This window comes from Anabrus simplex, chromosome 14, assembly GCF_040414725.1.
Source record: "Anabrus simplex isolate iqAnaSimp1 chromosome 14, ASM4041472v1, whole genome shotgun sequence".
NCBI classification, from domain to species: Eukaryota; Metazoa; Arthropoda; class Insecta; order Orthoptera; family Tettigoniidae; genus Anabrus; species Anabrus simplex.
The window spans coordinates 50,210,140-50,223,830 of record NC_090278.1 but is presented as its reverse complement, the minus strand read 5'-3'; the positions used below and the strand labels follow the sequence as shown (position 1 = coordinate 50,223,830).

General features: G+C 39.0%; 1 protein-coding gene across 1 annotated transcript in view; it reads right to left on the bottom strand.

Moving 5' to 3' along the window:
- LOC136885523 (uncharacterized) overlaps positions 1-11,766 on the bottom strand; it is a 48,235-nt gene extending 36,469 nt beyond the window's left edge. The window contains exon 1 of the mRNA XM_068230353.1: positions 11,654-11,766. The gene's annotated coding sequence lies outside the window, so the exon portion shown is untranslated. The remainder of the gene's footprint in view (positions 1-11,653) is intronic.
- Between the last annotated feature and the right edge of the window lie 1,925 nt (positions 11,767-13,691).

Below are 13,691 nucleotides of genomic sequence, written 5' to 3'. Positions count from 1 at the left end.
GGGAATTCCTCAAGGCAGTATTATCGGATACTTATGTTTTCTTACATATATAAATGATATATGTAAAGGAGTGGAATTGGAGGTAAGGCTTTTTGCAGATGATGTTATTCTCTATAGAGTGATAAATAAGTTACAAGATTGTGAGCAACTGCAACGTGACCTCGAAAATATTGTGAGATGGTCAGCAGGCAATGGTATGTTGATAAACGGGGTTAAAAGTCAGGTTGTGAGTTTCACAAAAAGGAAAAGTCCTCTCAGTTTTAATTACTGCGTTGATGGGGTGAAAGTTCCTTTTGGGGATCATTGTAGGTATCTGGGTGTTAATGTAAGGAAAGATCTTCATTGGGGTAATCACATAAATAGGATTGTAAATAAAGGGTACAGATCTCTGCACATGGTTATGAGGGTGTTTAGGGGTTGTAGTAAGGATGTAAAGGAGAGGGCATATAAGTCGCTGGTAAGACCCCAACTAGAGTATGGTTCCAGTGTATGGGACCCTCATCAGGATTACCTGATTCAAGAACTGGAAAAAATCCAAAGAAAAGCAGCTCGATTTGTTCTGGGTGATTTCCGACAAAAGAGCAGCGTTACAAAAATGTTGCAAAGTTTAGGTTGGGAAGAATTGAGAGAAAGAAGAAGAGCTGCTCGACTAAGTGGTATGTGTGTTACAATTCCTATAGTTTTGCTAATTGCCACCTATTCTGTATCACAAGTAGATCTTCAATACGGACAAAGAAAATGAAGTTTATAAGTGGTATGTTCCGAGCTGTCAGCGGAGAGATGGCGTGGAATGACATTAGTAGACGAATAAGTTTGAGTGGCTTTTATAAAAGTAGGAAAGATCACAATATGAAGATAAAGTTGGAATTCAAGAGGACAAACTGGGGCAAATATTCATTTATAGGAAGGAGAGTTAGGGATTGGAATAGCTTACCAAGGGAGACGTTCAATAAATTTCCAATTCCTTTGAAATCATTTAGGAAAAGGCTAGGAAAGCAACAGATAGGGAATTTGCAACCTGGGCAACTGCCCTAAATGCAGATCAGTATTCATTGATCTATCTCTTCTTCTCATCAAATTTAGCCAAATCAATCTCCTCTCGCCAATTCGATTCAGTATCTCTTCATTCGTGATTCGATCTATCCATCTCAACTTCAGCATTCTTCTGTAACACCACATTTCAAAAGCTTCTATTCTTTTTCTTTCTGAGCTAGTTATCATCCATGTTTAGCTTCCATACAATCCTACACTCCACATAAAAGTCTTCAAAACATCTTCCTAATTCCTATATCAATGTTTAGAAGTGAGCAAATTTCTTTTCTTAAGAAAGCTCTTCCTTGCTTGTGCTAATCTGCATTTTATGTCCTCCTTACTTCTGTCATCGTTAGTTATTTTACTACCCAACTAACAATATTCATCTACTTCCTCTAAGACTTAATTTCCTAATTTAATATTTCCTGCATCACCTGCCTGCGTTCGACTGCACTCCATTACTTTTGTTTTGGACTTATTTACTTCCACATTGTACTCATTACCCAAGACTTCGTCCATACCATTCAGCAGCTTCTCAAGATCTTCTGCAGTCTCAGATAAAACAACAATAACATCGGCAAATCTCAAGCTTTTGATTTCCTTTCCTTGGATTGTGATTCCCTTTCCAAATTCCTCTTTGATTTCCTTTACTGCCTATTCTATGTACACACTGAAAAGGAGGGGGACTAACTGCAGCCTTGCCTCACTACTTTCTGGATTGCTACTTCTTTTTTCAAAGCCCTCGATTCTCATCACTTGCTTAATTTTGACTTATTTTCTGTTGCACCCTCTGGAGCATAGGGCCTTGGCGAAATTTCTCGACAGTACGGTTCCTGGCCATTCTCTTCACTTCGCTCCATGTCTTGTCAACCTCTGCGATATCCTTTCCGATCATCCTCTTCCAGGTTTTCTTTGGCTGACCTCGCTTTCTGGTGCCTTGTGGGTTCCAGTCCAGCGCCGCACTCTCAACAGCTGCATCCGGCTTCCTTAATGTGTGTCCGATCCAGCGCCATTTCCTCTCCTTGATCTGGATGTCAATCGGCTGCTGATTGGTCATGGTCCAATGATCTTCATTAAGAGATTATGTCCAGCCACCTCACATTTGTTATGCGACACAAACATCTAGTAATGAACACCTGAAGCTGGTTATTGATCTGTTTTGTAACTTTCCATGTTTCACAGCCGTATAGAAGAATCGTCATTACATTGCTGTTGATGAGGCGAAGCTTTGTCTTCCTGGAGATGTTTCTATTCTTCCATATGGGATATAGAAATGTAATTCCATCTGTTGTCTGTATCTCGCCAAATCTTGGCCACATCACCTCACTCAATCCCAGAATGTCCAGTACATTGTTCTTCATTTCCTGTGTCACTTGTTTCAGTCTGCTTTTCTCCCTCAAGGTCCTCACATTCCAAAAACCTATTTTTGTTACCCTCTTCATGCCAAAGGTCATCATCAGATTATCCATCCAGTTTTGCAATTTCACTTCAGTTTCTATAATCAGATTATTTAAGAAGAGCGAGTGATTAAGCCACTGCTTCCGAGTGCCTTGACGGGGCTGCCATCTTAAGCCTGAGGCACCAGGCTGATTTTCTGTCCGAGTTTCTTCCATTAGAATTTGAAGTTCCCACTTCTACTGCAAGGCAGCAGTTCCTAATTTATTTGCCCCGAATAGGAGGGTTGCCTCTTCCGCCAATTCCACGTTCCGAATTCCCTCTTCTCCGCCTTCACTGCCAAAGAGGTCTTTGCCGTAACACTGGCAAGGGACTCTTACATGGGACTACCAGCCGGGTCAGCTGGACCAAGGTTTTTTAAAGAGGTGTTACTCCTCTATCACTCGCCCTTTGTCCTGACTTATGAGAGGCAGAGCCTTGCTTCCCAAACACTGGGTCCAGGTTGGTGGGGTTGATTCTTATCACTACAGACTGAGTTTTATGCAGATTGTAGATAATTCTTCATTCTCGGTATCTGATCCCAATCACCTTCGGAATCTTAAATAGCTTGGTCCAATCAACATTATTGAAAGCCTTTTCTAGATCTACAAATGCCATTTACATGGGCTTGTCCTTCTTGATTCGATCCTCTAAGATCAGACGTAAAGTCAGGATTGCTTCACATGTTCCTACATTTCTTCTGAAGACAAATTGATCTTCGCCCAACTCAGCTTCAAATTCTTTTTCCATTCTTCTGTAAATAATGTGTGTTAAAATTTTTCGGGCATGAAATACTAAACTAATGGTGTGGTAATTTTCACACATGTCAGCACCGGGTTTCTTGGGAATAGGTATAACAACATTCTGCCGAAAATTGGATGGGACTCCTCCTGTCTCATACATCTTACACACTAAATGGAATAGCCTTGCCATGCTGGTTTCTCTTAAAGCAGTCAATAATTCAGAGGGAATATAATACATTCCAGGTGCCTTGTTCCTATTTAGGTCGCTCACGGCTCTGTAAAACTCTGACCTCAAAATTGTGTCTCCCATTTCATCAGCATCAACAGTCTCTTCTTGTTCCAGAACCAAATTATCTACATCTTTACCTTGATACAACTGTTGGATACATTCCTGCCATTTTTCTGCTTTGTCTTCATTCCCTAGAAGTGGCTTTCCATCTGAGCTCTTAATATTCATACACCTAGATTTCCTTTCTCCAAAGGTTTCCTTGATTTTCCTGTATGCAGCATTTACCTTTCCTAGGACCATACAACCTTCGACATACTTGCACTTCTCCTTCAACCAGTCTTCCTTAGCTACCTTGCACTTTCTATCCACTTCATTCTTTAATCGCCTGTATTCTTTTCTGCCCTCTTCATTTCTAGCATTCTTGTACTTTAGTCATTCATCAATCAGATGTAGTATCTCCTGAGTTATCCACTGATTTTTAGTTGATCTTTTCTTCCTTCCTAACATTTCTTCAGCAGCCCTACTGACTTCATTTTTTATGACTATCCATTCTTCCTCTATTGTGTTTCCTTCAGCCTTTTCATTTAGCCCTTGTGCAACATGTTCCTTGAAACAATCCCTCACATTCTTTTCTTTCAACTTGTCTAGATCAAATCTTTAGGCATTCTTTCCTTTGATGGTTATGAATTTCATGTTTTTGGTCCGTATTGAACAATATATAAGTAATAATAATAATAATAATAATAACTTAAATGTTTCCACCTTTTCAATACAATATATTCACAAAATTACAAAATTATACCATAACATCTCATTTCACTTGTTATTCTTTAAAATAATATTGTCTTAGGATTTCGCCACAAATGATCTTTGCTCCAATACGGCTGATGATGACCCCTAGATGGGTCGAAACTAGTACCGTATAATTTTGTAATTTTGTGAATATATTGTATTGAAAAGGTGGAAACATTTAAGTTATTATTATTATTATTACTTATTCTTTCCTTTCTTCAATTTCTTCAACTTCAGACGGCATTTCATGACCAACAAGTTGTGGTCAGAGTCTACGTTTGCTCCTGGGAAAGTTTTGCAATTAAACACCTGGTTTCTGAATCTCTGCCTAATCATAATGAAGTCTATTTGATACCTTCCAGTGTCTCCAGGTCTTGTCCACGTATAAAGCCGTTGTTTGTGGTGTTTGAACCAAGTATTGGCAAGGACTAAATTATGATCAGTGCAGAATTCAACCAGCCAACTTCCTCTTTCGTTCCTTTGTCCCAATCCGAATCCTCCTACTGTATTACCTTCTCTTCCTTGGCCTAACAAATCTTCTATCTCTTCATATATTCTTTCGATTTCCTCATCATCCGCTGAGCTAGCAGGCATATAGACCTGCACTATTTTGGTGGGCATTGGTTTGGTGTCTATCTTGACGACAATAATTCTTTCACTATGCTGGTCATAGTAGCTTACCCGCTGCCCTATTTTCTTATTCATTATTAAATCAACTCCTTCATTTCCCCTGTTTGATTTTGTGTTGATAATTCAGTAGTCGCCTGACCAAAAATTCTGTTCTTCCTGCCAACGTACTTCACTTATATCAACTACATCTAACTTTAGTCTATCCATCTTCCTTTTCAGATTCTCTAATCTACCACAACAATTCAAACTTCTAATATTCCATGCTCCGACTCGCAGAATGTCAGTATCCATCTTCCTGATGATCACCCCCTCTCTAGTAGTCCCCACCCAGAGATCCAAACGGGGGACTAGTTTAAATATTTTACCCGGGAGGAAGCCATCATCAGTACATCATTCATACAGAGAAAGCTGCATGTCCTCGTGAGTTAGTTACGGCTGTAGTTTCCTGTTGCTTTCAGCCATGAAGCAGTATCAACACAGCTAAGCCATGTTGAGTATTATTACAAGGCCATATCAATCAATCATCCAGACTGCCGCCCTTGCAACTTCCGAAAGACTGCTACCCCACCCTCACCCGTTTTGATGAACCATTCCTTAGTCTGGTCTCTCAACAGATACCCATCCGATATGGTTGCACCTGCAGCTATCTGCTTCATTGGGACACGCAAGCCTCCCCACCGCGGTAAGGTCACATAGTTCACAGGGGAGGATAATAATAATAATATTTATTGATCAGAAACGCTCATTTTGAACAGAAAAGCAGACACTGCAAACGCTGAGAAAAAGGAACTCAAAATCATAGGAAAAATTAGAGGCCCAAAACTTGCCAATCGACAAACCAAGACCAACTACAACCTAACAGACCTTAATGCAGAATCCAACATGGCGGAAACATTGGGTCGCTGTCTGCTGTGAGATGCAGCTGGACATTAGTTACTAACAAAAATAATTAACACCAATAACGTTCATAATATTCGTAAAGAAGAATTAGTATATCAAATATAAATCATTAGAAAACAAAATCAAAAAAACGTATTTGACCAACTTGCATAACCCTACAGCCAGTACATTTAACAATGACAAAATGTAAGTGCCGTATTAACATTTGTTGGTAAAATAACCATGCACAGCACAATACAAAAAAACACACACACACAACATCCATAAGAGTGAAGTGACACACTGCACAGTAGCAGCGATTGGGAATTAGAAGTCGGGGGGCCAAGAAAATATACAGACAACAGAAAGTAGCTGGGTTGAAGGATATAGCAAGTGGTGGGGGGGGGGGGTAATTATACACATCAAAACTGAACAAAATAGCTACAAAATGGTAAGTTTTTTAATGCTCTTTGAGCGAATTTCGACAGAGAGGTAAAGGTTGACAGTTTACTAACTTATGTGAGGCAATAATAGTTTTTTCAAGATTTTGATTCAATACTATACAATAAAACTTTCACCAAAGAAACAATACTACACCCATATTACAATTAAATCGAAGTACAGCATGATTATAAAATTAAAAAATCATTTAGTATTTGACTACACTCTAAGAAACTAACAAACAATATTAAAGAGACTACCATACTGACGAATGCACGCAGCAAGCAGGTGAATCATACCTGAAGTGTCCACGACCTTGGCAAATACCACACCCCTGTTACCCTTCGTCATAGTATTTGCGAAGTCTCCACTACTTGCTGTGGCGCTATACAAATCGGTTAGCCGCGATGAACGACATTTTGTGCGTATTTTCGATAATAATTCATATAATTCCTAGTTTCAGCTGGCTAAAATTGAATGAAAATGCAATGTTTTCTCTAGAAAGTGGAGAGGGAGGCGACTGCCCCCTCTTGCCCCCCTTAGTCGCCGCTACTGACACTGCGCTCAGTAAATGAGATATTCAGCAACCAGGCCTACTCTGAATATCATATGATTCACTAACATAACCCTACAACACTTGAAAATGACAAAATTAAACCAACACTAGTTGGTAAATCATATCAATACACAATATGTATGTATGTATGTATGTATGTATGTATGTATGTATGTATGTTAAGTGCTCAGCCTGGAGGCTGGTTTGATCCTCTACTTTTCCACCATCAGCTGTCAAGGTGGCGTAGGTGTCACTGAAGAGGCGTACTAGGGAAATGAGAAGTGACGTAGTTTCCCATTGCTTTCCTCACTGAGCCAGAAGTTGCTATTACATATCTGTCTGCCAAGCCCACTAAAATGAACATACTGACTGATGCTATGAGCAATTTCACACCGTCCATAACAGGGACTGGCTGCATAAGGAATGGCATTACTAGGATCACTCATACCTCAGTCACTTTCACGTTGTCAAAGTCAAGGATGACCGAGCCCGATAGCTGCAGTCGCTTAAGTGCGGCCAGTATCCAGTATTCGGGAGACAGTGGGTTCGACCCCCACTGTCGGCAGCCCTGAAGATGGTTTTCCGTGGTTTCCCATTTTCACACCAGGCAAATGCTAGGTCTGTACCTTAATTACGGCCATGGCCGGTTCCTTCCTGCTCCTAGCCATTTCCTGACGCCTTAAGACCTATCTGTGTCGGTACGACGTAAAACAACTTGTAAAAAAAAGCCAAGGATGAGACAGACAGGTTAATGAAAATAACGAAATTGCTTTAGCCCATACCAGAAGACATTGTACACTGAGAACACTACGTCTTCCCAGCAAAGGTATATTACATGAAAAATGCACATTACCCAGGACAGTGAAATAACATGCTGAACAAACACACATTCAGCAGCCAAATTCTACTTGAAATATTAAAGGCGTATTTACAAGAAAATCAGGTTAATTTCAATGACACTACTCAAGATTAGAGACAGAAGTATAACTAAACTGACATATTTAAATGTAACTCAAAAACTTTTCAATCTGTCGAACACACTATTTAAATATAGGCTAAACATTACACTATAAGATACATTATTAAACAAAGAATGACATGGTTCATTCCTAAAAGAACATCACATTCAATCAAGACACATTCAATATTTAGAAATATTTGTTTACTGTGTCCAAACATGTATGAATTTGAAATTTGGAACTTATGTTAACCCATTAACATACTAAATTTAATGTATACCTACCATTTTTCATGTGAAGGACATGGATTTACACACCAAGATTTATAGACGTAATCCACAACATACTGAATTTTAATCATGCCACTGTTTGATGTGATGAAGTGCAACATGCAGAGGAACAATCTGAAAGCTTTTAATGGTATGAAACATCCTAAAACACTCCGGGAAATGCAAAGCCACAAAATAATTTTCACACTCGTATCTCACTGCACTTTTCTTGCCGGTCTTGGTTTCAGCACAGTCACGGCATAAACCTTGTGAAATGTGCCCAGTGCATTCATAGAGGATGAGTAGGCCTATATCATTATTATTTCTCATATTACAATTTTTTTTAAAACTATGCAAGGATTCTTAATGAGCATTTAATGATCTGCCTATTATACCAGGTAAGAAATGCCAGAACATTTTTAATTAGACAGTACTCGTAAGATGTTATTTTTTGTGATAAATGATGTTCAAGGATCGTCTCGAGTGGTGAGGATGGTGCATAACTTCAGAGAACCTACTACAGATAAGAATATTCTAACTCTCATTCCAGACATTTAAGTCAGAGATTACCTCCTGTGGGATTCATTAAGCGCTAATGTAACATGTGTGAACGAGTCGATGCTTGAAAGTATGGCTTCCTTTTCAACAAATTAAACTGACATGTTATCTTTTGAAGAAGATCATTTACAACTAAGTTTCAATACTGCGTCCCTTTGCTTTTTGCCCTGGTTCTGCATTTGCAGCATCACAGGTACTTCTCTTGAAGTTTCTTTGCCAGTTCTTTTGACACACTTCTTTCCTCAAGAGCTTTAGTATAAATATTGATGAAAACATTTCCTATCACCGTAATGCACATTTTAATCATTGTGTTCAACTTCAAGGTTACACACACCACTCTCAATTAACTGAAATCCTAACACTACCCTGTCTCTGTTTGATTGTGTAACTTATGAAATTCTGGTTTGTAACTGTCACTAATTAACGCCTGGAAAAGTCTGAAAATGTTACAACATAAGGACATGGCCATACATGATGGACGCTTCAAACCACCTCTGTTTGCTAGATTAAAATACATCACTTCCCTGTCACTATCCACAAGCAATACATTTTCAACCTGCAACATTTTAATGTAGTCATCGCACTTTTTACACAATATTTCAATCACTTGCAAACTGGTGTGGCCGGCAATGCAGACCACAATCTGCAGTGTTTCAAGGGGAATTGTGATGTGAACTACTACTTCTAATGTAGGCTCTAATGCATCTAAATTATCAATAATTCCATCATGGCTATTGTTATGGACATTACGGGCAAAGTCTTTCAAAGAAAATTCACCAAGTTTTGCAGACCTGTCAGACTCAAGAATATGTTCCACAGAAACACTATTGGTGCAACCACTCAATCTTGTGTAAGCACCAAATCTTCCCTCTAAACTGTCTGTCTGCAATTTGGCAAAAAGCACGTAAGACCAGTGGTACTTCCGGAAAATATATTCACACAGTTCTACCACCGTGGTAAACGTGTGTGTGTGTCAAGGCAGTGTATGTTTCACTTGTTAATCAACCTTCTGTTTGTGACATGTAAACATGTCTATGTATGTTTTTAAACATGTAAGGAATGAAAGTTACTTGTCATCAGAACCAGTAATTGGACTAGCCTCTTCATTTCTGGTATATTTACCTTTCATGGAATGCATTACATTACAGATTGACCATCACATTTGAATTAATTTTAAAAACTGGAATGTGCCATCAGAAACATCCAAACTTTGACTTTTAAGCAGTTCCAAACCAGCAATATTCATAGGATGAAAGATTTTTACTGCTAACAATACATTTTGTCTCTCTATTGGTGTTGGATACAGAGCCTTTCTAGTTAAATTTGGAGCCATTTTTAACAACAATCTATTCTCTAAATGAAACAACTCTTTGAGGTCAGAAAATCTAGCCTCAGAAGTTGTAAATTTACAGACTGACTCTGTACCAACATCAACATTGACTACTTCACTAAAAACAGCATATGTCTCATCAACATTTGGTATAATGAAGGTTTAATCTGACCTGTTCAACCAATTAGTTCTAATAAACTTGAGAATATATACACTGTCGAAAAGAAGAAACAGAGACTTACACTCAGCAATCAAGCAAACAACATCAAAATCTAATTCAACCATGACTTCTAAAACCTGAAATATAAGATCACGTAGAGCCTCAAAGTTCATATTCTTCACCGGAAAGAGACCAATTACATCTTTATTACAAGAATGCCATGATGAAGCCATGAATACTTGCATCATATTCTGAACTATTTTCAGACATTCTTACTAATTCACCAGCTTTATATGGGATTTTTAAGTTTACATGTACCTCATCAAGCAATACTGACACAATTTTTTCATTCTCTTTTAAAAGTTTGTTTCTTTCTCTCAGAAAAGCTACGTACCTGTGCAGGACCAACGCTTGGACTGCTGAGGCCTATTTTTGATAAAAATTGCCTTAAATATACATGATAAGGCAATGTCATTACATTTGTTTTACCTAAAAAATTGTATGCACCAGGGTACGTATATGAGAAAGCCGCAGCCCATATCAGTAGTTCTGGGGAGTATCTTATTTGATTGGCTGTAGAGAGTTCTAACTATTCCGGGACAAATTTTATTTTACTAGTTCCCTCTTTACTAAACTCACAGTCTAACTCAAGTGCATTTTTCACAAGCTTCATCACAAGACAAATTTTATCAGCAAGACCAATATTATCATCAGAATAACGTGTGAGATGACTTATCAAAGTGTCAAACTTTGTCCATCTGTCACATTTCAGGTCTTCACAACCATCAGATTCCAATATAAACCTAAAATGCTCTACAGGCAAACACACATTTCTGTGAAACACTTGAACTGTAAAAGAACTGGATACCTTAAAACTCACTGAAACGGATGGAACGTTAGTAAATGACTCATCATCTACATTCAACAACAACATGTAATCTTCCTTTACTATTATAGTAAATGGTTTAATGCATTTTTTCTGAACTTCACAGATGAATGTGGTAAAATCAGTAATTTTGTCATCTTTGCACCATTTATTGAAAATATCCTCCTCTCTCCTAATAAGCTCTTGATCCCTGTCTTGGAGATTTGTCCTTTCTTTTGAAATGCTAACCATGTAGTTAAGGGGGCTTATTAGGAAATGTAGTGGGGTATGCATCAGTAGTCGGTTTTGGGATTTTTCTGGGCGCTCTATAATGGGATCACCGCCTGCACAGGAAAAACATCGTCACTTATAATAAACTTAGGGTCAAAATGTTTAATGCATACCGAAGTGTTATCAGTCACTTCAAAATGGTCGCGATGGATATTCCTAACCCATTTTTCTCGTAAAAATTCGTCCTTAGAAAGCCTAGAAGTTGTAGTATTGGAAGATCCATAATTTGATCGACAACCAGGCACAAAGCATTAATGACCAATTTCACTTCTCTAGCACATTTATGCACTCCAACAGACCGAACTCGGTGAAGCACCAGCAAATAATATAGCACTAATAACCTCTATATACTAAAACTAAATACAAAACCAACACATTAAAAATGACTAGATAACCAATAAAAGAACCAAACTCACCGAAGCAGCAGCAACAAATAATAAACGGCACTAATAACCTCTAAAATATAGATATACATGTATAGTTACCCTGAACTCCACCAGACCAAACTCGCAGAAGCATCAGCAATAATAACCTCTAAAATAATAAAACTAATTACACTTCACCAGACCAAACTCACTAATACATAGTGATGGGCGATATTTCACGAACTGTGATTTTTTCACTATCAAGAAATCACGAGTAACGACTGTTACTGTCTACGCTATCACTGTGATCAGTCGTGATTTCACCTCAAGTGATCATCGTGCGCCCTCTTAACTCCATATAGATAGAGTTGGGTCCTTCATGAACTAACTAGTTCATTTGAACGACTCGTTTATTTAAACTAGTTCGAGTTCGTTCAAAAATTTTGAACGAGTCGTTCACGCGAGCATACAGCATATTAAAGGAGGACGAAGACGTAAGCAAGCACCATCTATTGTAAAACTTACGTACTAGTTCACGTCCGGCACGGAATACTATCTCTCTTGCGCCGCTGGTGCTGTTGCTAAGATAGCTTTACCTAGTTCATTTGAACGAAATGCCGCGAGGGCTGCTTCCATGAAGACAGCACAAATGAACTACCTCGTTCATTTGAACGACAAAATAAGCACGCACGAAAATGGCCAATGGCGTGCCGTGTTAATGACCACATGACAGCACATTTCTCAACTGGTGATGATGGAGCAGGGAGAAGAGTTATAAAAAATTAGAAAGTTTACCTGTTTCTCTGTCTATCGTACATGACTCTTCTCCACCTAGGCAGGCTGGCGGCGCCGCTGGGCACTGGGCAGCTGTTTTCTGCTCGTGCTAGGCGCTCCGCAAGACGATGAAGTACCAAGTTCACAGAATGTCGTACTAGTCGCCTAGCTTTCTAACTGAGCGCATGTTGGTTCGAGTCCGGTCCTATGCAAGATACGGTCCACGAAACACACGATGGAGTGATAATGTCACTGGTTGACCTCTTATAACAACGATATCCCACATAATATTAACGAACAATACCGTATTTGAGGTTCCTCAGAATTCCATTACGGAAAAAAAAAAAAAAACCGTGTCACTGTCTGGCACTTACGTAAGCGTTCTATCATACACGACAGTTGTGGGGAATAATACACGGGCACCGGTAAATAAATACTCTGTCTACACACAAAATAAACAATGTCAACAACGAAATCACATGCATTTGGAACAGAGTAGCAAAACCATGCTAGCACATGGTAACAGATACAAGACATCAGTACACATAAGCTATCTTAAGATGCGATTGACACAGAATACGCGAAAGTTTTCATCATTTCCACCATCATAAACCACATAAAAAATACGCCTTAAGAATATTTTCTCTAAACAAATACATCTTAAGCAAATAATACCGTAAACTACGCTATCAGGAGTGAAAATTTGGCTATTTCCCTTCAAATAGGCCTATCAATATTTCAGTTTCGGGCTTTAAAATCTGTTCAGTTTTCCTGTATTAAAATGTAATTACTATCACCCTACCACCGTTTTTACAGCTCCAACCTCAAATTTTAAATTTTAAAAGGAAGTGGTCATGTGTGTAACAAGTGCACTCATTCAATTGCTGTATTATAATAATAATACCGAGCTCGATAGCTGCAGTCACGTAAGTGTGGCCAGTATACAGTATTCGGGATGGTTTTCCGTGGTTTCCCATTTTCACACCAGGCTGTAGCTAAATTAAGGCAACGACCGCTTCCTTCCTACTCCTAGTCCTTTCCTGTCCCATCGTCGCCATAAGACCTATCTGTGTCGGTGCGACGTAAAGCAACTAGCAATAATAATAATAATAATAATAATAATAATAATAATAATAATGTCCACCTCTGTGGTGTGGTGCTTAACGTGATTAGCTGCCATCCCCGGAGGCCCGGATTCGATTCCCTGCTCTGCCACGAAATTTGAAGAGTGGTACGAGGGCTGGAACGGGGTCCACTCAGCCTCGGGAGGTCAGCTGAGTAGAGGTGAGTTCGATTCCCACCTCAGCTATCCTCGAAGTGGTTTTCCGTGGTTTCCCCACTTCTCCTCCAGGCAAATGCCGGGATGGTATCTAACTTAAGGCCA